The sequence below is a fragment of the Anser brachyrhynchus genome, assembly GCF_964034855.1.
Source record: "Anser brachyrhynchus genome assembly, chromosome: 2".
In the NCBI taxonomy this organism is placed as follows: Eukaryota; Metazoa; Chordata; class Aves; order Anseriformes; family Anatidae; genus Anser; species Anser brachyrhynchus.
In genome coordinates this window covers 92,934,486-92,959,510 of record NC_137695.1, presented here as the reverse complement: position 1 = coordinate 92,959,510, position 25,025 = coordinate 92,934,486, and the positions used below count along the sequence as shown (strand labels likewise).

At 36.8% G+C, this 25,025-nt stretch overlaps 2 protein-coding genes across 6 annotated transcripts in view; one reads left to right on the top strand and one right to left on the bottom strand.

The window, feature by feature from the left end:
* The window catches only part of MOCOS (molybdenum cofactor sulfurase), an 884,654-nt gene that overhangs the window by 425,605 nt on the left and 434,024 nt on the right, over positions 1-25,025 (top strand). The window lies entirely within an intron of this gene.
* The window catches only part of LOC308191072 (poly(rC)-binding protein 3-like), a 521,260-nt gene that overhangs the window by 418,022 nt on the left and 78,213 nt on the right, over positions 1-25,025 (bottom strand). For 3 of the 4 annotated variants that reach the window (XM_080583073.1, XM_080583075.1, XM_080583072.1), the window contains exons 1-3: positions 10,002-10,077; positions 8,915-8,982; positions 1,107-1,225 (exon numbers count right to left, since the gene is read on the bottom strand). The exons of the other annotated variant lie outside the window; for it this stretch is intronic. The gene's annotated coding sequence lies outside the window, so the exon portion shown is untranslated. Of the gene's footprint in view, positions 1-1,106; positions 1,226-8,914; positions 8,983-10,001; positions 10,078-25,025 lie in introns of those variants that run through there. 4 annotated transcript variants of the gene reach the window in all.

Below are 25,025 nucleotides of genomic sequence, written 5' to 3'. Positions count from 1 at the left end.
TCTGCTATATGGCACCTTGTCATTGATTCCCACTTCAGTGTACTCAGTACTGCAGACACAGGAAATTCTTAAAATAAACAACAGTATTCTCTACTTACTGCACTTAAAGGGAGTCAGGAATTCTGTACTTTTATTTTGAGATATTCATTGCAATTGCTCATTGAGCAAATTATTTTATTACTGTTTAGATGAACACAACTACTATATCAAAATATAGTGTAACTATGACAAAAGCAATTCACAGTTTACCTCACTGTTTACCACAAAGCAAATTAACTCATTTTACGAAATTATTTCTTAATACTAAAGAGATGAAAATTTCCAAGCAGAAGTGCTAACATTTATTGTCCTTAGAACTAATCCGATATATTCTATGACAATTTTAAATATATCAATATACTTTTCTTGAATAAAACAGATCATACAACTGGAAAATATAGTACATAATCTACTGAAGCTATTAGAGAACTCCTGGTGATTTTTCAGAAGTTCTGGCTAAGAAGGAAAATTTCCAGAAAAAGTCAAAATACTTGAAAACTTCTAAACAAACACTTTTAAAATAATTTGTAGCAAACTTACTCATATACAAATGAAAACTCATTAAAAAAATGCAGGAATACATATTTTTATATCTTTCAGAAAATATTACTGAAAGAGATTTTGGGAACTGAAGATGGGAAGGGTGAGAAGTAAGAGGAATAATCTCGAAAATCAAAACACATCATTTGTATTGATTTTTTTGACAGCTCAAACGGAATGGTGTCTCTTGAAAACCAAGAGAGCAAATGGGCACAGAAAAGTAAGCTGCTTGCTGAGGATAACACACATGGATCACCAAATGCAGAAGATCAGCATGGACAGGCAGATTCCAAAGAGGCAGGGAGGGTTACTTGGGAACATCATTGCTCTGGCCAGCTTGGGTGGAATCAGGTAAGCTGGACCTCGGCTGAACTTGAAACAGGTGAGAGACTTGGGCAACAACCAAACAAGATTCTAGGGGAACATTGGCAGCAAAAGGAAGACTGACAAATAGGTTTCTGGGAGAGGCTGATGAATCTCCTTCCTTGGAGATATTCAAAATTCAAATGAACGAGGCCCTGACCAACCTTATCTAACTTTGTCTTGCTTGAGCTAGGATGTTGTTGATGGCCTCCAAAGATCCATTGTATCCAACATGATTCTGAGATTCTGTGAAATATTTTATTTACCTGCAGTTTTCTTCTCTCTGAATAAAAGAAGGGTGAAGGTTAAAAGAAATTGTGAAAATCAGAAAAAATAACTAAAGTAAGAATTTATCTCATATTTAATAGTTTTCTGGAAAAAAAGAGATGCTGAATTTTTTAATAGAAAATAGTGTGAGTGGGGTAAAACCATCAGACCAGCACTAATTGCATTTTTTTAATCTTTTGTTCTCCACTATCTATATGAAACTGTTCACCTTGTTCTGTTTTTGGCTTTGTTCTTTTTTTTTCTTCTTTATTTTCTTTTTTTTTTTCCCTTTTGTTGAGTTAATGCAGACTGATAAAACAAGATTAACTGATGGCCTAGTTCTCATTGGATACTTGACTGATATAAGTAAGCTCCAAGACTAAGTATGTTAGCGAGAATAGATTAGCACAGTTTGGTAGGCAGCTTTCTCTGTGCCACATATCAGCAGTTCACAATCAACACTATAATACATGAGAATAGATGGGACATGAATAAGTTGAGTCCAGACTTCACAAAAGTACTTGAAAGGAGTGAGCTGCAGAGTGCTTATAGGGGCCTTTAATTTCTCCTGATGTTCTCCTGGGCAGAAAGCTTTCTCTGTGTCATGGGATGGCACTGGTGTATGGGCCCTATCATTTTTTTCCAGGTGCATGCTCCATCTGTTTCTCCCTCTTTGCCTCTACATGTTTACCTAAGAAAAGGTAAGAATTTAGCTCCATACACTATTCAAGCCTGAGTAAGCAGCTTAATTATTCAGACAAAATACCATTGATTTAGAAGTGTCTGAAGAAATGAAATTCAGGCTTGCTGACCTCATTGGGAAGGACAGCCAACCTTCTTAAGGAATTTCCAATTGTGTTACTTACATTGTTTGTTCTTCTTTTACTTTAGAGCCATTTGATACAATACAGCACAACTTCTGGCACTGCACACACAGAGCTTCCTTTGAAATCACAGGACTTTGCTTAAGATCTGCTTCCTCTGATTTCAAAAACAACTTATGTGCACCCGAGGACAATATATGAATCACAAAAGCTGATAGAATTGATACAACAAGAAAATGGCATGCTCAATTAAGCATCCACTAAAATGAATAGGGCCATAGATGTCTATGAATGTGCTACCCTTAAATGTGAAGTAAATCACACCCTTCAATATTGTCTTCTTTTTACACCACAACATCAGGTTTTTCTAACATCACTCTACAGAGTCATTTTGAAACAAAATATGTCTTTTTTTCTTCAGTCTTTCGAAGTTTAAGTATTTAGACAATGGACAATCATCTTCCCCAGCATTCACTTCTATCATAGCAGATATGCTACAAAATAGAAACACTTTATACTACATTTATTAAACGTAGAAGGCAATTTCCCAGAATATAAATGAACATTATTACATATTTTGCTAGTCTTATAATAGTTGAACACCAATGAGTTGTGGATACAACAAATATCCAAAACCGGCTACTGAAAAAAAACTAAAATTAAGTTCTTAACAGATAATATCTAATGCTATACACTCCTACTCTTTATGTTACAAACAGTATGTAATTTATATTTATGCAGAAGAAACCAGTACTTAAAACTCTTACATTTATCAAAAAAATAAAATAAAAAATTACAGAAAGCAGTGCCTTCCCATAAGAGATTTACAATTGATTAAATAGGATGGCTTGTCCTAAAACACTTACATGATTGCATGCAAAGAAAACAGATGGTCTGTGTTACAGTAATTTGATTTCTTCCAGTAAACATTACCCATGATATAGAAAATGCTTATGTTGATCTCTTCCAGAATGATGTGTGCACTTTGCATCTCTTTTTAAATGAAGCCTGTAATTCTGTTCAAGAAACAGCACAGTAGCTCTGGTTTTCCAACAAATCAAATAAAATCAGGTAGTCTAATGCATCATTCTTCACTTAAGAGCCTGACAACAGAGATTCATTTTAACTTTTCACTCTCCCCAAAGTGCTTAGCATAATACTATGATCCTTTCTCATTTGCTTCTTTTGTAATGCTTCTTCATACTCAAAAAAGAGCATCACTTTTACCTTCACCTTAGTTTAAGAGAAGTGTCATGAACCTAAATACAGTATCTATTCTCTTCTGATTTCATCCAGCATTCTTCTTCTTATACAGCTACAGGTATATAAGAAAGGAAAACATCTTACTGGCATGTCTCCACCTACCCACATCAAATTTTGTTCTATTGTTTGAGTCAAACCAAGAGCACTGTTCAGGAAACTTCATTTCTCATATTTCCCTGAACTGATTCTTCTCAAGCTTTATGTTCCCAAACACTGGATGCAATGTGATCTGCCCTTGTAAGGCAGACAACCCTCACAATGTCATCCAAAACATTCAAGTCCTTGGGATCAAATCGTGGATGAGAACTCTGTTGTTTGTTCCCACAGAGTGAGAGTCTATGCTGATAAAGGTTTGATGTTGCCTCTTACTGATCTTTTGCACAGGGGTGAGTACAGGCCTTCTCAAGCCTCAAATTTAACCCCTAAGAGTGCACCCCTAAATCTGGACGTAATTTTTTGAGGGGCTTCACACCAGGGTATGTTCCACCATCTGCAAGTAATAACATTCCTGCTGGGTTTTAACCCTATTTGTCATTATCTTGTCCTGTTTGATTACTGTCATTTCACCTGACTGGCCTGGACTTACCCCAGCCATATGAAGCAAGGGCACAATCCTATTAAATGCCTGCTGGGAATACCTTAAGCTGCTACTCTTGTCGGTGGGAATTAAGAGTTCTCAGCACATTGTAACAGGTACTCAGACCCTTGAGAAATTGGACTCTTAATTAGATATTCCCTCATGACATTGTGCGATTATTTAACGTTCTGACAAGACACCTCAGCAATCTCACTGGCCCTGAATTAACTGTCCAAGAAGAGCTCTTTGCCAACTGCAATTCTGTAAAACCTTTGTCATGCTTGGCCATGGAAGCAAATTGCATTTCATGGAGCATATGAAATGATTTACCCAGTGAATTGGCTGAATTATATATAGCATGAACTACTGGCCAGGCTTGAGATGTCCAGTTTTAAATAGCTGTTCTTTCTTTGTCCCTTGCCTAATCCCTTGTGTGTGCTGTCCCCACAGCTCTACCATGCACACTTCTGATTGTCCCACTTGCTGAAAGGGCTCAGCAGTAGCAGCAGTCCTTGTGGCAACGTGGGATGATTCATCCCACAGCCCACATGAGTCAGATTCATACTGCCAGAGCAGTCTTTTATTATAAATTTCCCTTTCTTCTGTCTGGCTCATCTGTTTTATAATATTTGTTACTTAAACATAAATTTCCAGTTCAAACCTATCCATCCAGGGGCTGCTGATGTTTTTTTAATCTGTACTGAAAAGTTTAACAAAGCCCCAACAGAATAAAAAAAAAATCTTGCCTTGCAGCTGATGTCATGTTATCAAACACATTAATAAAAGCTACAATAAGCATGAAAAACAAAGTAAATATCCAAAACAGTGCTGAACAAGATAGTATCACATAACAAATGCAAGTCTAGTCATTTTTTACCATTCCCTATGCATAACACATTTAGGCACAGTCACCTTAGGGGAAAGGGCATTATATCAAAGGTTTTCTATAGGATTTTAGCAACAATGCCATTCTGATTACTAACCCTGGCTCAAGTGTGCAAAATTGTGGTGTTTAGCAATCAGTATTCATTTCCCCTCCACTTTGTAGAAATGGAAGCTAGGGAAGGAGTATTTGGACCACCTACCCTAGCTCCTATGACACCCAAATACCTACCCAACACCCAGGACTGCAGTCAGATTGAGTGTATCCAATTCACCGACATGGAGTCTCTCACAGCCACCTCCCTGCTCTTCTACCCAGCCAAGATTTTAGACTTCCACCCAGCAGCTTTACCTGCTGACCTCTTCAGATGACTTTTTTCATTCTTTTGTTAACAACATTTCCATCGACTACTTTTTTTTTTTTTTTTTCCAGGAGTTTTCAATACAACCCTAAATTGTGTCTCACAAGCATCATCAAATCCACTTCCACAATGAGGAATCTAACTTCAGATAAATCATTCTACCAACTCATTTCAACTACAACAAAAAGAGTTCCTTGAGTGGTTTATGCATTCTGGCAAGCATCTTCTTTGCCAGGAGTGGATTAAATAACACTACCTCTATTATTCTAATAGTGTGCGAGATCATATAAAATATTTATATCGTGAACTGCAGGCAAAATGCCTATTCTGAATTATGCTCCGGAAGCTCAGCAAGATCTTATATTGATAGAAAAATACTTCAGTTTAAATAATTGGGCAATTTTAGTTATTCCTTATTCTATGAATCTCATGTAATTTTGCTGTTTCCCTCTCGGGAACGTGATCTGTTTTAGTAAGTACTATTTTCCATGTTCAAGGGTTTCCTGTGTACTAGTACAAACATCTCACCCTCTTCACTGAATCACAGGGCCAGCATAAAAATAACTATAAAAAAAAAAAAGCAAAGCAAAAAAACAAATGCTGTCAGTGCAGATCAATGTTCTGCCTGAGCTTCTTCACTGCATTATACAGGACATTAGAGATTTTTAAGTACATAACTACAAAGAAATTTGCTTAAGGCTCAATTTTCAGCTGACTTCCAAATTTGCAAACAAAGAATTTGCATGTGCCGTTATACGCAGAGACTGTATGCACAAAATCCCATCAATGTGGTACCAAATTGCTTGTGCAAGAATAACATTTATACAAACTGAATATCCTTTCTCCAAAGTCATATTCTTGATTTTATTCAGGTTGCTCCAACTCACGATATGGCATGAGTGCTTCAAGATCACAAGCCCATTCTCACAGAAGTCACTTGTTTCAGCAGGCTCAAGTTCTAACTTAAAGGATATTTTTCTTAAAATGTGGCAAACACTGTGCCTTCCCCACACTGCACAATTTCACAGTGCAAGATGCTTGGCATTAGATTTAGCAACCAGCTAAGTGTACTGTGTGCTTACTTATACTTTTTTGTGCAGCCCCAGGAGAACATGGCATAAGGAAGAAGGCCATGAGCCCGTGCAGAATTTCACCTGGGTAGCACATTTTCAGCCAGTCTGAAGCCAGTAAGGACAGCTCACTGAATCCACACCAACTCTGACATTCATTTTGCCAAACCCTTTCCTCAGCTGAGGAATGGGGGCATCACCAGCAAAGAGAGGAATGAAGAAATGGGAAGAGAGAAAGCAAAGTAGTACAAATCATAGAGTGCAACATGCCTGCCTCTCTACTGGCAGAAGGCATCAGAAGCAACTGCAGATCCCACACAGCCTTTCACACTATATGGGCAGGGAACCTCTGTAAAGGTGGATGCCTCAAGTCAACAGCTGAAGTCAGCTGTCACACAGATGTTCAAGTTAATTGCATTTCAGTGGCCATGACCAGCATTCTCTGCAGACTGTCCCACTTGGTTCTGTCTACACATAGAGTCAAAGACTACTCTGGGACACCTTAGCTCAGCTCAGATCCCATTTCTCACAGTTTCCCTGAAAAAAACAGCCACACAGTTGCTATTGATATGTGAGGTTCACCTCCTCGACGGAATGGACATCCCTTGTCTTCCATCCATACTCCTACTAGTGACAGCAGGCATGGATAGGGGCAGCAGAAGGAAGGAAAGCAGGCAGGAGACAAGGAGCAGGATTTCCTTAACTCTTGCTCTTGTCATTTCCACTTGGCAAGGGCAGAGAAATGGGCATCAAGGCCCATGCTTTTCAATGAGATACTGGGCTTTAAGCAGTTCCTGCTTTTTGCTGATCCCTTCACATTCCCCTGGGCACTCCCTATCCCCTTGCTGGTCAGGAGTGTCCCAAGAACAGCTCCCATCCCTCTGGTTGCCAATCTCATATGTCCAGGCTGCAGCTGGGTCTTGTCACCCACTGAGATCCAGTGCGGATGGGGAAATAACTGGTTTGTCTGTTCATGCTTTTTGGGCCGGGCAAATGATTTAGATATACACTACTCTCGAGCCCTCAATCTCTTTTTTGAAAAGTAAAATAAAATAATAATAAACTGTTTTGTAGCCTGTCTTGTGACTTGTTAATTGCCCTTCTTTCAGCCAATGCATGCCAAATTGTAATAATTTCAGTCTGAAAAGTCAGCCTTGAATGCAGGCAAAGTCCACATCTCTTCCTTGCTGGTTATGCAGAGACCATCCTAACTCTCTGCTTACATCTATAAGATCACCTATGTATTTCCCCTCAAGGGGGGAGGGTTTGATTTCCTCCCATTTTCTCAACCTGAACCTCATGTTGATCCTCAGGCTCCTGAACTTCCACCAGTCCTTTTCTCCTTTTACTATCCCCAATTGAGCAATAAAATACAGCTAGAAAAGTGAACAATGAACATTCATAACCCAGCAATCACTCATCCCATATATTAGATTTTCAAATGATTTTTCAATAGAGATTTATCAGCTGCCTTCCTAGTGGATGGTAAAGCACTCAGCCAGATAACACCTTCTCTATTTTACTACTTAATGATACTAAAAAATCTTAAATAAAACAGAATCAATTCTCAGTCTTTCAACGAATGTAAAACAGTTTTGTACTGCTTTCTTTTTTCTCTTTTGCAGTTACCATCAACTATAAAAATACAGAAACTAACGAATTTTGTTTTTTTGCTCAATAAATAGTCAATAATATACTGCTCAATAAATACAGTTTTCATTAAAGAAAATATCATGACAGCAGAATTATCCTGGTACCTAAGAGAATTCATTTCAGGCTTGTTCCATGCCTGGCACTCTAAAAGCACTTCTACAGATCTGTTCCTTCACTGTCTCCTTGGAGAAGACCCCAAGAACAACAGAAATCCCTCATTGCTGTCTAAGCAGTCAAATCTTGCCTTTCAGCAAAACAGAAGAGCATCTCCCATTCTTAGAATTCACCAGTCTGGTTGGAAGAGACCTACAAAGATAATCTAAACCCAACTGCCTGACCACTTCAGGGCTCACCAAAAGTTAAAGCACATCAGTGAGGATATTGTCCAAATGTTTTTTGAACACTGACAGGCTTGGGGCATCAACCACCTCTCTAGGAAGCTTGTTACGGTTTACACTAACAGTATAGAGTTTTTTCTTGATGCCCAGTGAACCTCCCCTGGTGCAGCTTTTATGCCATTCATATGTGTCCTGTCACAGGTGACCAGGGAGCAGAGACCATCAGCTCCTCTCCCCTTCCCCTCCTCAGAAAGTTATAGAGAGCTGTGAGGTCACTTCTTGTCCTCATTTTCTCCTTACAAGACAAACCAACTGTCGTCAGCCTCTCTACATAGAGAACCCTTTCCAATATTCCTGCAGATATATCAAGTTGTTTGATTTTCACTTCCATTTTAATCTGAGATATGACTTCTCTCACTGTGTGGACATAACCTTAGCATCAGACACAGTCTTGACTATGTCAAGGTGTCTACTCCCGACATTAAGCCACTAAGGCTGAAATGTCTACAAGGCTGGAGCCTATGTAAGAATGACATTAAAATTTAGACTCCTCATAACAAAATATGATACTGGGGAAGGAAAATATTTCAGGTAATCTAAGAGGGTCCATCCAGTTCCACTTCTCCCACAACAGGATTGTACTCAGGTGTGAAGCTGAGCTTTCTATTTGATACTTAGTTTCACAGATAAGGAGGCAGATAAGACTTCAAGTCGAAACGGGCATTCAGCTACTTACCAGTATGTCCTAAGGTGGCAAGGAGGGCTGAGTTTTTGTATCCTCTCTGCTGAAGACCTAGTCAACAACTACAAAGAAGCAAATACAGACCAACCATTTAAAGAAGAACTGCCATGTCAGACACAAATAGAAAACCTATTGTGCTTTGAATTTCTTTGCCCTAAATCTGTGGTGGCAGTATGCTTACAGTGAATAGGATTCTATTGATACATTCCTCTTCCCTCTGCAAAATCAGAATCAGGTTCCCCAAAACTGATGTATACATTGAAATGTATTCAGAGAGAGTATTTTTTGGGTTCTTACTAAAAGTATTGCTCAGTTTTATGGCTTGTCATAGCTGACGTGATTCTTAATCAGAGCTCCTTTAAAAACTCAGTGAACAGATAATAATATCTAGAAAACTAGGACATTAAAACTGTGATTCACATAGCACATCTCTCTAGTCTTATCATGCATTATGCATAGCTGTACTACATTTTGAAGGGAACTGCTGTGACGTGTTTTCAGTAGATGTACACATGACTACAGAGTCTACAGCAGATCAGAAGACAGGATTCTGATCTGTGGAAGATGTTCAGATAATTAGGCAAAACTGCAAAAAGGAATATTTTGCCCCAAACCAGAACATTTTGGGTTGGTAATGGAACACTTGGATTTTGTATTATCACAGAGGTATCTCATAGGATGTACAGTTCAGGTGCCTCAGCAGCCCAATGTCAAGGATATTTTGTTTGTCTAAATCTCCAGCTTGCCATCTTAAGACTACGTCATTGGAACTATTCAAATTCTAGTTGGTATACAATAAAGATTCACGTGCCTACTTTTATCATGTTAGTTTTCCTTTTAAAAGCAATAAGAACTATTGACAAATTGGTATTGTCTCTGATCTTTTTAACTGTTATGTAAATGTATTTTCATCCTTATCATTTACTTGACAGTGCTAACACTATATCTCCACTTTAGTGATGTGACTGACTTTAAAGATTCATAAATTCATTACTATGGTACATAGCAAGGTTAAAAGAGGGAGAATTCCTTATCAGTATGAAGGACTCATACAGTTTGCAACAATCCTAGATCAAATTACCCTTTTGTCTTTCAATAAGCAGAAATCTCCTGCAGTGGCAAATGTTCATAATGGACTGTTTCATCTTGGCAATCATCTGAAAAGCATCTAATTTAATTAAAGCTTTAGGACAAAGTGATCTCTCCTTTAACAATTAAATATTTATGTTAACACACATATCACTTAATCGGCATAACATATCAAAAGGTATTAATTGATTGTACAGTGTGCAAGGACTGAAAAAAGCCTAGTGCAGGTTTAAAAGTATTTTCTGTGTTGAATTCTAAATAAAAAGGAAAAGATAAAATAACAAGTAAGAAATAAGACAATTGATATTTTAATGATCATTAGCTCTGTGCTACCACTATGATAACTGCTGGCAGTACAAACTGTAGTACAAGTCCCAGGAAAGCTGTATTCACAGAAGCCACATTTACAAATGCTGGAAATGAAAGAAAGAACAGGAGCAGAGATTAGAGCGATCCTAAGCTCAACAGTAGGTCTGTGTACTCTTGGTCATTAATCACTGCTGAACACTCGATTCCAGAGCCATGCCAAAGAAGCTATAAGTGGCATAATACTATCTATGTCAACATGAACTGTATAATGAAACAATATCTACAGCCTAGATCATCTCTACAAAGATCAAAAGAATGTATCTCATTTTATTCAATTATCTGGCAGAGAGACACAGAATTTAAATATGTGAAAGCCACACTAATTGGAAACATCCTTTTCATTTTTTTACAGCCTTTTTCCTAGGGAATTAGAAGATATTTGTGAAGGGGAGGAGGTGAGAACTTGTCTGAATAGTTGCTAAAATTAACTTAAATGTGCAGTTACAGGCCATCTCTTCAGCTAACAAGCACTTACTGATACCACTTTATTTAGTAAGAAGCTGACTTCTACACTAACAAGTAGCTCAATGGGGAACATTCAAGCAGTTTCATGGGGAAACGAATTACAAATTAACCTCTTATACACTGCTTTTTGAGGTCTTACATGCTTTACTGTTAAAGACCCCTTTTTTATTTCCTTATCAAAGGTCAGAAAAGGAAACCAAAAAATAACAGATGTAGATGTACAGTACCAATTCAAGGGACCAGTTTTGACATATATATATGTGAGTACCCTGTTATGTAGCCCTTTGGAAATGTAAAAGCTGTTCATTGGAGTTGCAAATATTAGGAAATAAAGCCTGTTTGAGCTATAGTTTTAACACTTTAAGATGGCACAGATGCTGCTACCAAAAGTAGTCTGGGACCTTCCTGTTCTGGCTGCCTTTGTGGTTTTAACCCAGGCCAGTTCCTCCCAGAAACACTTGTGGTAACATAGGGCTGAAGCAAGTCAATAAAACAGGGGGGTGGAAAGAGGACAGAAGTGTTTTCTTCAGTGGCAGTACATGCTGAAAGTGTTTGATCTCATCTCCACCCTCTTTGCTAGCAAAGCAGATGAGGAAGCAGGTGAGAGAGAATATCTCAATCCCAAACCATAAAGACTCTTCAATCTGCATCCCAGAACTAACTGCAACATATTCAGACCAAGGTTGTACTTCCCTGTTTTGCTAGTGAAACAAGAAAATATAACAATTTGCAAGAAATTCTAGCATCAAAATTTCTACAACTGAAACCCTCTTAATAGGAAAGCATGCCAAAGGATGAGAAACAAATATCTATAAAACAAGAGAATGAACCTGGGAAAAGACAAGACAGTTTAAAAAAATGTAGTGGTGCTCTGTGTAAACAGAAAAGGAAGACACAGGATGTAAATTTGCTATAGAATCATAGAATCATTCAGGTTGGAAAAGACGTCTAAGATCATCTAGTCCAACCTTTAACCTAGTACTGAAGTCCACTACCATGCTACTAAGTTTTAAATCTACATGTTTCTTGAAGACCTCCAGGGATGCTGACTCAACCACTTTGCTGGGCAGCCTATCCCAATGCTGCACAACCCTTTCATTAAAGGGTTCATTAAAGAAATTTCTCCTAATATCTAACCCCAACCTCCCCTGGTACAACTTGACACCATTTCCGCTCATCTTATCGCTATGTGTAACATCTCTAGAATAAAACATAAAGTCATGTAACCATCATTAGTTATTTCTGTTTTCAGCCACACACTGCTCAGAAATACAGCCTGTGGACTCTCCTCCAGCATTTATTAAATAATAATAATAAGAATAGTACTAATAATAATTATAATAATTACTATAATTATATATTATAATATTTATATAATATATCTTATATTATATATTATAATTATTATAATAATTATTATAATTATTATTATATATCGATTCTTCATCTCAGAGTTCAGGGAATTTGGAAAAGCTTGCTCCATATCCTGGTCACCGACTTGGTTTGTCCTGCTATGCCTACAGGTACTTGTATAGGAGCTGTTGCTTACAAATCTTTCCAACAAAGTTCTGTGCACTTTTGTTTGGATATTTGCAATGGACTTTCTCACCATGATTTGCTTTAAAATAGATTAGATGTTGAAATACCAGAGCTATGTTTTAGAGGTAAGAAGTAAGAACAACATCTGAATCTCTGAGAGCCTTAAAAAAAAAAAAAAAAAAAAAAAAAAAAAGGAGGTAGATGCTAAAGAATTATTCAGATCAACTGAGCACTTGATGAAGGATTTCTTCATAACTGTAACATAAGATCCTTACAAATGATTGTACTGGGTCACAGCATATAGTCCAATACTCTATCTTTAACAACAGCTAATAACAGATATGGATGGGGAAAAAAAAATCATTTAAGTAAAGAAATTTAAGAAATTTTAGTTCAATGGTTTGGGGACTTCCTAAGTCCGGACTGTTTTGCCCTTACTTAGTCTTGAGAGATCACTTCAAAATAAATTTTTCAAATTTATATCCAAATCATGCTTAGTTTTATCATCTAAAATATTTTAGAAAGAAAGTATTTCCTTATATTTTAATTTTCTGCAACTTCTTTTGACAACTCCTGCTTCTTGCATTGTGAGAAACACTAAATACTTGTTCTTGTTTAACATTAACTTTTTGTATTTAACTAATTTAAATACACCCCATCTCACTTGTCTCTTTTCCAAGTCGAAAAACTAGACAATAAAACAATAGATGATATTGTTGATACAGTCAAAGGAATATATGGAAAGAAGAAAATATCCTCTAACTATTAAAACACACCTGTGTGTCTGACCTAGATATGTTGTTGAAGAAACAAACCTCAGAATCACCAGACAGTTCTGTGAAAAGATCCAGACGGATCTGCACAGGTGGTCAAAAAGACATATATAACACTACTGACAGTCATCAAAGCAACAGAGAAATAATAACAATCATGCAACATATTAATATATCAATAGTATTATTGATATAATAATAATTATTATTATTATTATAGTAATACTACTACTACTAATAATAATAATAATTAGTCTTCATTATGCTATTGTGCAGAACTAGCCTGGACCCATACTTTCACTGATGCACACAGTTCTGCTCCCCACTCTGTGAGAAAGAATGGAGCAAGACTTGACAACACATATATCATACACTACACCACAGAGACCTCAACAGGCTGGAAGACTGGGTGAACACAAAATGAATGAGTTTTAACAAAGACAATTGTAACGTCCTGCATCTGGGAGGGAATATTCCCAAGCAGCAGCACAGGGATTTACTGGCTTGGGTATATCTCACCTAGAAAGGACCTGGGAGTCCCAGTGGAGAATAAGTTACACATAAGTTGGAAGTGCATCCTTGTAGCAAAGAAAAAAAAGAAAAAGAAAAAAAAATGGAGCCTGGACTGCATCAGCATGAGTAAAACCAACAGATAAAGATTGACACTGTTTCATTCTACTTGGCATTTGTTAGGTCACACCTAGAATAACATATCCAGTTTTCAACGTCCAGTACAAAAGACACAGTGAAATGCTGGATATGATCCAGTGGAGGGCCCTCAAGATAATTAAAGAGTTGAAGACCTTGATGTGTGGTGAAAGGTTGAAGGAATTCAGCTTGCTCAAACTAAAGAAGAGAAGGGGCAAGACAGAGTCTAATCACATTCTCCCAAAGTTATGGAGGAGATGGAGGTACTCTTTTCACAAGGACACAATGCAGGATAAGAATCAAAGGGCATAAGGAGCTTCAAAAAGAAATTGCATCTGCAAATACTAAAATGTTATTCACTGTGAGAACAACAAAACTTTGGAGTAGCTTGTCCAGAGAAGTGGCAGTGTCTCCCTTGCTTGAAATATTCAGGACTTGTTTTTTTTGGGGGGGGCGATGGGTAACCTAGTTCAAAACCTGGCTCTCAACTGCTGGTGGGTTCAGGTGATCTCCAGAGGTTCCTTCCACTCTAGGTTTTTCCCTGCTTCTACACGGGAGGGCAGCAGGCACAATGGAATTTCTGAAACAGCTTCCGCAGAGGGCAAGAAGCAGCAGACTAGCACTCTTTTAACAATGAAAAATAAATGATAGAAGACAGAAAGGGAGAAGGCAGAGGTTTACTGCGTCATGAAACACCCAAAGAAGGTAAGTATGGAACACATACTCAATCTTTTTCACAATATAGGAAGGAGGGGATATCAAATCAAATTTTCAAAGGGATAGCTTGAAAGAAGCCAAACTATTTTTACCAACAAAACTTAACTGACCTGTGAAACTCACTGACATACATTTGCTGTGTATCAGAAGAATAAAAGGAATCAAAGGGACATGTTGAAATGAGTCCGTCAAGGTCTGTTAATAGAAGAGAAGCAGGCTCAGACTTTGGACAGGAAGTCACCAAGCTCCATACCAAAGACCGTGGAATGTAGTGAGACCTTTTTTAAAAGGATTTCCTGTATGTGGAAAACTAGAGTTCATGGGAGAATGGGAATACTTTACCTGAAAAATCTCACCAGAAATAAATTCTGATGTTTATACTGCCATGTCTGAATGATGATAACATTCACCAGCTTATTGCATCTCTTTCCTTCCTTCCTTCCTTCCTTCCTTCCTTCCTTCCTTCCTTCCTTCCTTCCTTCCTTCCTTCCTTCCTTCCTTCCTTTTTTTCTTTCTTTTTCTTTCTTTCTTTTTCTTTCTTTCTTTCTTTTTCTTTCTTTCTTTCTTTCTTTTCTTTCTCTCTCTTTCTTTCTTTCTTTCTTTCTTTCTTTTCTTTCTTTCTTTTCTTTCTTTCTCTCTCTCTCTCTCTCTTTCTAGATTTCTGACAAAAAGCTTAATTCTCTGTCTTAGGAAAAAAAGATAAATCCTGCAAAATATACCAAGTTCCTATATTTTTGAATAGCTGACTACATAACAACAACCAACATTTGGCCTATTTTTCTTTTTAACTGATGCTGGGAGCACTGAGATGGAAGAAGGATCATGCATATGATTACAGCAACAGTGGGAATTCTCCTGGCTTTATAAATGAGATCCATGGCTTACCACAGGGAAGCCACAGAATGCCTTAAGGCCCCAACTGTAGCTGCCTGTCTAAACCTGCTGTGCAGCAAGATTTTTTTTTCTTAAAATTCACATTTTACATCTTTTTGCCAGAAGGGAAGTTGTACCTTTTCCTATTTTAAAATAATAATAATAATTTTTTTTAAAAAAGTGTAGATTTTATCAGTAGCCTTTGATAAATATTTCTTTCTATCTTTTAACTGAAAGGCTCTAAAGGGAAGTTGGCTCATGTAAAACTGAAAGATAAGCTCACATGCCTTTTCTTGGTAGGATTCTCGGAGCATGATGCTGTAATAGTGGTCCAGCACAGCAAAGATCTGGTTAGTTCATTTTCATTGTCACATGAGTTGTAGAGGAGCTAAGTTATTCAGCCATGCCAAGATGGCTACAGTGTGAATAACCATAATATTCAGACCCAAACTCCATCTCCATTGGCATCGATATCAGAATGCCTACTGGTTTCATTTCAGCCATTATTTCCTAAGTTCCAAATGCTTATTTGGGGTAGAAATACTGGTATTAAAATTTCTCTAAATTTGTACACAATGGTGACACATTACTAACATTAGAGGACTGAGCACTAAAATTATTATTTCATCAGGCAAAATATTTTTTCTGTTAGACTGAAATTTCACAGCTGCTTTTTGATGCACTCATGTACCATAACCAAGTGACAGTAGGATGAAACGCATCTTTGAGCCATATTCACAGGTATCCTGGCCCAACACTTAAACTGATTTTAAGATTGTGTATTACATCCTTTCTGTCAAAATATTGATAAGAAATTCAAACATCCAGATCTGAGTCATTCACAGCACATGGCTCAAACACTTGCTTCCTAAAATAAATGGCAAAGCATTAAATTCCTTTCTCCTTTGCTTTTAGAAAGTCCTTCAAAAATCAGAGGTAACTCAGTGGGCCTGTTCAGATACAAATATCTTATTTGTCAGATCCATTTTGAAGTATCATTTCACTCTTTTGTGATCAAATGCAGACTCTTGAAAGGACTCAGTTCTTTCTACATAAAAATCTCAGTATATTCCATGACAAAGAAACAAATTTTATTCAATCAAACAATTCATTCTATCTAAAATCAGGATCCATTTAAGTAGAACACAAATTATTCTTTAAATACATCTTCATTTTTTTTTCCTGATTAAATGAACCAGATTATAATTATTCTGATTAAATTTCAAATACCTTTGGCCCTATGTTGCTGCTATTTGGAATACATCCAACAAAGTGAAAAAGGCTTGTTGATCTGTTCCGTCAAGATGATGAGCTATTATAAGCAGATAATCAATGAGTTTCAGATATGGTTGTCAGCTTCTTAAACACAAATAGAAAATCAAACTTTGGAGAAGAACAGAACTGATGTTATTATCCTGCGACCCTAACTGAAGTTGATTTTTCAATCTCTATGAATATAAAATACAGAAAATAAAAATACAGAGTGCTCCACAGCTACTGTATTTAAAATACCCCAAGGAGCATCTTTTTGTCAAAAGGCTTTTAAATTCCATTTACATTGCAATAATGGAAGCATACAACAATTAAGCACAAGTTAATTTTTTAAGTGGAAGGCCTAGAGGATAAAATACTGACTCCTTCACTGACATAAACCTCACATAAATATTAGCAAGTGACATCCACAAAATTCAAAAGCTAAAGAATATTACAGTCTCTCTCTTTTTCTCTCAGGCTGGCAATCTGCAAAACACAAGCACTTATGAGTCAGCAGTTCATTTGCGTGTTACCCCAGAAGATAAGAGAATTGTTATTTTTGTTTGGGAATAGGGTTGCTTTTAAAGTGACAAAAAAGGCAAATTGATAACCAGGGATGATTACTTTAAAACAATGGGAGTGCTCAGATCATATACAAATCAGTTTATCAGACCTGAAATGAAAGCATATAAAATCTTATGCATGGCTAATGTGCAATATTTCTAAGTATTTTACTTCCAAAAAACCACCTAAGAAATGAATCACCTAGGACCTGTGCTGTGAATTTTAAAAGATTCCTAGATTCACAACTACAATACCAACTTGATCAAATTCTGATTTGTATAAACCCTAAAACACTTTAGGTCCGCTCCTTTTTCCAACGTACCTGGGGGAGCTAATTTGAAAAGCAGGACAGGTCCTACCTATACATGCACAGAAATCTACAGCATTTAAACTTCGACTTCAAACTGGCCTGTTTGTAACTCAGTACCCTGACATTTCGTATGGGATTTCAATTTACTTTCCAGGTTTTCCAACATGATAAAGTCAATCCTCCATTACACTCATAAACCAGAGCATCAGATGAAGTAAACAGTCTGAGTGAGAACACTGTTTCCCCCAGTCCTGAGCTAGTTCTTTACAGTTTCTAGCACAATTTTACCCAGACTTGCTGCACAACAAGAAATGACCATACATAATACGAAAACTGGCTGGGAGTTCAAAATTTCTCCAGATCTGGAAGACAAACTCTCTCTGTTCCCCCCATCAGTTGTTTGACTATGTTTTTTCTTCAGCACTCCCCTTCTCTGGCAATCTGAGGATTAAGTAAAACAATGGGTTAACCTGTCACAGTTATCAAAAACCATGTGTCTGAGTCCAGAAAGCACAAGCCTAATACCTGAGATATTAAGACATTTCCTCTGGACTGATTTTCCTGTCTGCTAGCTCTTACTGGGTTTTCAGACCACACAATATTGCTATATTGCAGTTCCAAATAAAATTTTTTGGTTACCAGTCCTTATATCAGATAACACAGTGCCCTAGAACATAAACCCCTGCTTTTCCTCATCCCAAATCACTTAATTTCATACTTTCTAAGCCAACACCTGACTTTTGCCTCAAATTGAATTCCACCTTTCTTCCATGGACTGATGTGATTCCTTCCTCCTAGAACTCAGGAAAAGAAACACCAGAGAAGTGTTCCTTTTTCCTTCTCTGCGTTAAGAGACAGAGAAGAAAGCAGGATATAGGCTACTGTCTAGTCCCAGAATGAAAAAAAAAATGCAGCAGAGGTGGTAGGATAAACACTATGTTCTCCTTTCCATCACTTACCACTAAAAATGTTTTGCTGCACCAGGATAGAAAAACAGCTTTCAATGTTATTTATAAAGGTAACTTTAAATACTGTATTTTAACTCCATTTTGCAGCTTCCAAGAGAAGAGGTGATCCTCATCAGTGTTAACAACTATACTATGCTGATTTGCATGCTAAATTTGATGAGCCCCTTAGTAGGCAGAGATCACCAGATCGCATCTTCTCACCTGCATATGTTCACATGTTGGGTAACATGCTTTCCTCTTTGTCTGTCCAACATGTGTCTAAAATGCTTAGAATTATTTTAATTCTAGATTAGACAATCATCACATTTGCCTTTTAGAAAGAAAAACATGTTTTCATACAACCTGATTTAGAGGGGGAAAAAAAAAGAGGTTGAATATTTTTAGTAGAATCATCCTTTATCTTCTCCCAAGAACCTCTCACTCCACTCGGATGTTCTCTTTTATATTAATGGTGAGGAGAAGGAAGAGAGGGCTTTGTCTTCCTTTGAAGATGCTTGTAAGTAGATTTTGTTTTCCACAGAGAGAGAAACAAGAATCACACTGAACAAGGAGTCTTGCTTCTGAAAAAGGTACTGGCTACATCACCTTCATCTGTCACAAAATGAGCTAAAGCAGGAGCCAGTGCCAGAACTGAGAGAGATGAATTAGTCTTTAAAAGAAACAAAAATGGACTGTATGAGGCTAAAAGCAATGGTGGATGACAAAAATTGGCTGGAAAAAAAAAGTCTGCCCTGCAGACTACATTCATGCAAAAATGTGAAGCATGATAAAGTTGGAATTGTCGGGTTTTCAACATCATGTGCCCACTGGCCAAACCTGGTTTGCTTTTCCCCATAAAAGTTGATGAGATGAATCAAATTAGCAGGAGAAGTAGGATTTGGCCACAGATATGCCATTTTAAAGTGAGGAAAAAAAGAAAAAGGAAATAAAAAAAAAAAAAACAACTTTTTTCATCTGTATTTCAAAAGTCAATAAACATAACTTGACTCAACTGGGTATTCAGGATTATGCTTCTGAGACCTGAACACTGTAAAATCGGTGTGTTCTGAAACTGCCCCAAACTGTGAGCTGAATCTTTACTGAGTTAAAACCTCACTGAAGGTTCAAGACAGAGAGGTGGCAACAAGAAGAATTCAGAACTGAGCTCCTACAGGCACATTTAAAAGGCTATGGTGAAGTCTGTTTCTATCAACAATTGCCATTAAAATATAACAAAGACAATAAAGGGAATGGTGATTCTTCTTCATTTTCTGGTGGCAGTAACACAGAGAAGAGTTAGCTAGAGTAAATAAAATTCTTAATTCTGTATACAAGGTAGTACTAAAACTTTAAGGCTTCATGTTTATTGGGATGTGTATTTTTTTATTTGTGACATGAAAAGCACTGGGATTTTCTGCCATTATTAAAACCTTACTTCAATCTAAGTTTTATTTCCTGATGGTAAATCCAGAATAACACTTTTATGTTGTTTGGCAAAACTATAAAAGTGTTTGCACATGTAAATCAATTGTTTTTTTGTTAGAAGGGGCTTTCACATCAACATTCCTCTGCCTCCATAAAACAGATGTCATGCCATTTTTCAATATATAATTCTAATTTATCAATATCAGTAATAGTGAATTGCAAATACAAGTAATTGTTGGCAGGCAATATAAACAATTCATTCAGAGCACGCTCCCACTGCTATACTTCTAATTCCTGCCTGTAAAAAAAATAAAAAATCATATCCCACTTAATCTGTGATTCATTTTCCAAATCATGGATTCAAAATCAGTGTATTAGTCCATTAATGGAACAGAAGGAGGAGGAGTATTGCTCTTGGACTGTCATTTAATTCTGAAAACTTAGGAAATTCAGATATCAGTGCTGGTTCCACTGGAGTCAGTAAAAGAGTTCCAGTAAAGACTGGCATGAGATAAACTGAATTATACATGATTGAGATGGGATAGGTTCAGATTTCCACACTCACATTCTTTACTCAAATTAATATGTGTAGAAAGAGGTCAGCTCCTCAAAACACTTCTGTGGAACAACATACAATGACACATACATACAAAAACGAGAGTTGGTCATGAACAGAAAAAGATTAAATATTTATTTACATTATTATCTCTACAGACTATTTTAAAATAGAATGGAATATAATAGAATAGTTCAGTTGGAAGGGACTACAAAGATTTTCAAGTCCAACTGCTTGACTAATTCAGGGCTAACCAAAAGTTAAAGCATATTTTTAAGGGCATTATCCAAATACCACTTGGATATCCTATCTCCCATCTGCTTGGTTTCAGAGAAAGAATTGTTACTTGGCGTTTTATTCTGTTTTGGAAAGGAAAATATTGGAATAACAATTTCTGGTGAAGTGGAAATTACAAATTTTGATGAGTTCTAGAGCTGAATAACTACCATGAAGGTTTTGTCTTGTATTGTTAGTACCAAGCCATCACTTGTGCTGGGGGAAGAAACTCTTCTTTCTTACTGAGGCAGAATGTCACATAGAAACCCAAACAAAACCTTCATCTGAGAACACACTGTCAGTTTTACCCACAAGCAGGCAGTCTAGTTTCTCATTCAATATCAAGCTTAAAAACAAGATTCCTCTTACCATTTCACAGAGCTCTGAATGAATTTCATATGCAGTACAACATAGCCCCATAATCCAAAGCAGTCTAATTGTGCCTGGCATTGGTCCCCTCAGGCCCCTTGCTTAAATTCATTCACAATGTCAAGCTCAGTTTAAAACACATGGCCTGGGAATTCATCTCTTGATGCTCTAGTGCTACCATTTTACTTTATCATTCAAGACTCATCACCTCACATATTGTCTTTAACTCCTCATATATAGAGTAACAAAACTCTCGTATTTTGGTGCAAGCATGTGCTTGCTGAATAGCTTCAGGAGGGCTTGTCAACTGCAAAGCTAGCATTTCTGAACCAGGACAGCAAGAAGACAAGTGCCTCTCTGTTTGGCTGCTGCTTCTTTGAGTATCTTTATGGACACAGGAGAAAGAACTATGCTTTGACTCATAGCATCTGATGGCTACAAATACGAAGCAACACATATTTAGAATTCTACAAAATATATGGTTTGTCCCAGTCCATCTCCCAGATACTCAAGGCAAAGCAAATCAAGGACATTTTGCAGTGCTACATTAATGTAAATGCCAGAATCAATTTATAAGTCACTATACAGTAAATGCTTTTCATGAACTACTCGATAAATTTTACTTGTGAAGAAATTAACATGTGATACTGTTTAGGAATGTGACTTCTGATGCTACAAGTGTATTGGTAGAAACTTATTTGGACAGTTTTTATGGGAGATGTGCTATTGATTATATACACAGGCACTTATATTGATTTCGAAATGCATAGACACTTGTACAGCTGCACATGCATTGAAAGTGAATTTTTATATCCTCCTTGGATTAATAACTATGCCAATAAGTAACACTGTGCAATGTTTTTGTTTTTTCTTTTGATTGCAATCAATTGTTTATCTTTTTCATTGTCTGTTGGAGCACTACATACTAGACCTAATAAATGTTTCCATCCAGTAACAGGCAACATCCACCACAGGAAGATTTAATTCACCCTGTGAGAGGCAATAGTGTACCAAATGAAAGATCCCTCCATGCATTGTTGAAGCATGGTAATGAAAGCTATACAGCTGAGATTAAGAACAAGATATCTATATAATAATTTTTCAATCAGTTCTTTTAATTTTGTAAGAAATACTTCAAGTTTTAACAATTTAAGTTACAATATGAATAATTTTCTTTATGTTTACTGGTACTAATGTTTCCATTGACATACATATACTGAAGAAAAAAAAAATAGAACTTCCATTGAACCCACAGTTTCTCTATTTGCCTTTGATAAGTCTCACATTTACAAAGGACATACTTTTCCAAGACTTTCACGCTCACCTGTTACATTTCCTTTCATTCTTACTGTTCTGTTTCATTACCATACATTATTTGCATAACATTAATTAACGTAATACTTTAACAAATATTTTTCTTATCTTTGAAGACACATTCAGATTTTATTTTTCTTTTTAAGTCTATATAATTTATTGGTTCATAACTTAGGTGGAGTAAAACTTGCAATTTGTGTCATGCATGAGTAAGTCTGAAAGCAATGTAAGTACTTGTATATCCCAGCTCCAGAGCGTTGTAGAGAAAAGACGTATTTCTTCCTCAGCAAAAGTGTAAGGTGATTTGCAAAGTCAATTGCACCTATCTGCAGCTCTGACTGGCACCACAAACATCTTCACATCCGCAGTGCACAGGCACATTTTCACATCTTTGTGCCAGGTTTCTTCACATGGTAGCCCATGAGCCAAATTTGGTCCATGAGACCATGCAATTGAATTTGGCTTTGTGTAAAGCCAAAGTTGATATAACCCACAGAGGTACTCACTGAACAGTCAAATATTTCAAGGCTCTGCCCCTTGCCTATATAGAGCTTATTTTCTTTCCCATCTGCCTCTCCAAAACCAGTAAGAATCATGTATTATGCTCTGCTTTTCTCTTCTCCCAAGTCAATTTTCCTGTTTCAGCTCTGTTTTCCAATCACTTTGCTATGTAAGTGATACCATCTTAGACTCTCTAGCATGATCACAAGACAGTGTTGCTTGCTCCCTCTGTCTGTTCCCTTTTATGTCACATCGGAATTGGACCAATTGTATCTGTTAAGCTTTACATGCTATTTTAGGAACATTTCCTACTTTACTGAGTTCAAGAAGCCTGGTACAATGTATCCACTGTAGGAAATGTTTCATTCACATTTCTGCATTTCTAGCAGACTCTTCCCCCTACCCATTTCTGAATACTTTTTTAAGTTCCCTCTATAATATATAGCTTTTGACAGAGGCAGTTCTTACCTTTATATGTAACTAAGCAAAGAGGTAAAGAAAAAAAAAAGTGCCATGTCATCCCTGAGGATTACTGTATAATAAAGCGTTGAGGATTTCTGCAAGTGCCTGACCTAGTCACCATAGAGGAAGAAGTAGTCCATAGTAAATATATGGCCAAATCCAGTTAATGTTAGTCCAGCTTCACACAGTTCTCTTCTGTATGACTACGAGTCTCTGGCATTTCAAGTACCACAGAAGGAATTAACAAACCAACTACTATAAGACTTCATTGACCATCCCTTTGTCATCTGACAGTATTACATATAATGCTGAGAGGGAAGGAAAATATTTCCTTCCTGAAGCATTATTTTTAATGAGTGGTGTGTTTGTCTTTTAACAGTATGCTTTGACTAATTGATTCAAGAGCAAAAGAAAATATTTCAGTTTTAATGTCATATCTTAAATCATTATTCCTCAACCAAAGTGAGTCAGGTTTATGAATAGTTTTTTCACTAACTCCTTGTGTGTACTCATCAATTTTATATTTGACTGCTTCATTTTGTTTTCATTTTGACAGCTGTTGTGTTTATATATGTGTATGTATGAGTATGTATATATATATAAAGAAATAAAACCTGTTGTTAATAGTTGTGCTGTTAGCCTAGATTACCACATTATCAACATGCAATTTTTTAAATAGCGTGGCATTTCAGATGTTTAAATTTATGTTTTGGAACAGAATTCTTAGTCACAATGATGGTATTTTTCCAGCTCTGTTATTCTGTCACTTGTGTAAAGGGACAGTATCATCTTTAATATGTCATTTGGAGGAGTGATTTACTATTTATTAGTAGGTATTTAATAAAAAGTCAGATTTTTCCTAAAACATAATTTTACATATTTTAAATCTCCAGAAGCCACACACAGAACTGTCAGAATACCATTTAATGAAAGTACGGTATTTGTGCAAATACCTATAGTGAGCATTTATATGGCCAGGCCCAGGATGCAATTTTTTCTGCTGCTGTCCACAAAGACTTTTGAGACTACTGTTCATCCTGTGGAGGAACTTTCTTCCACCAGCAAACACTTCATAATTTTCACTGTTTTATGATTGCTAAGACCATGGAAAATATGGGACCCAGTCACTGGTTTCATGTCTGAAGAAGCAGAATGACAATCGAGTTAATTACATGTTAGTCCAAATGTTCTGATGTCTGAAGAGAAAGCTCATATCCTTTGTTCACCAATTTTTGGGAAAATTACATTGATGGTGAGAAGTGGTATGAAACCCAAGTCTTTGTTTCAGAAAAATGGTGAGATGATAGTATACATCAGGTGCTTTGAACCTGTGGCTCACTGAGATCAGGGTTATCTACTCAATCATTAAAACCCTTTTTTTTTTAGATAAGTTACTTTTCCCCTGAAGATCTCTTGTGCAAGATGCAGTGAAATCTGATCTTGTACAGTTAGTAGCAGTTTAGTTAGCAGCTGAAGGTCATGTTATATGTTTGTAGGCTAAGATATATATGGATAATAAGACATTAGATTTAATGAGATGGGCCCAGTAGGACAATTAGGAGTTGACTATAGAGCACATATTTCCTCCACGTTCAAATGAGTGTTTCTATAAAGGTTTGAAAAGCAGCAGTGCCAAGGAGATGGATGCACAAGG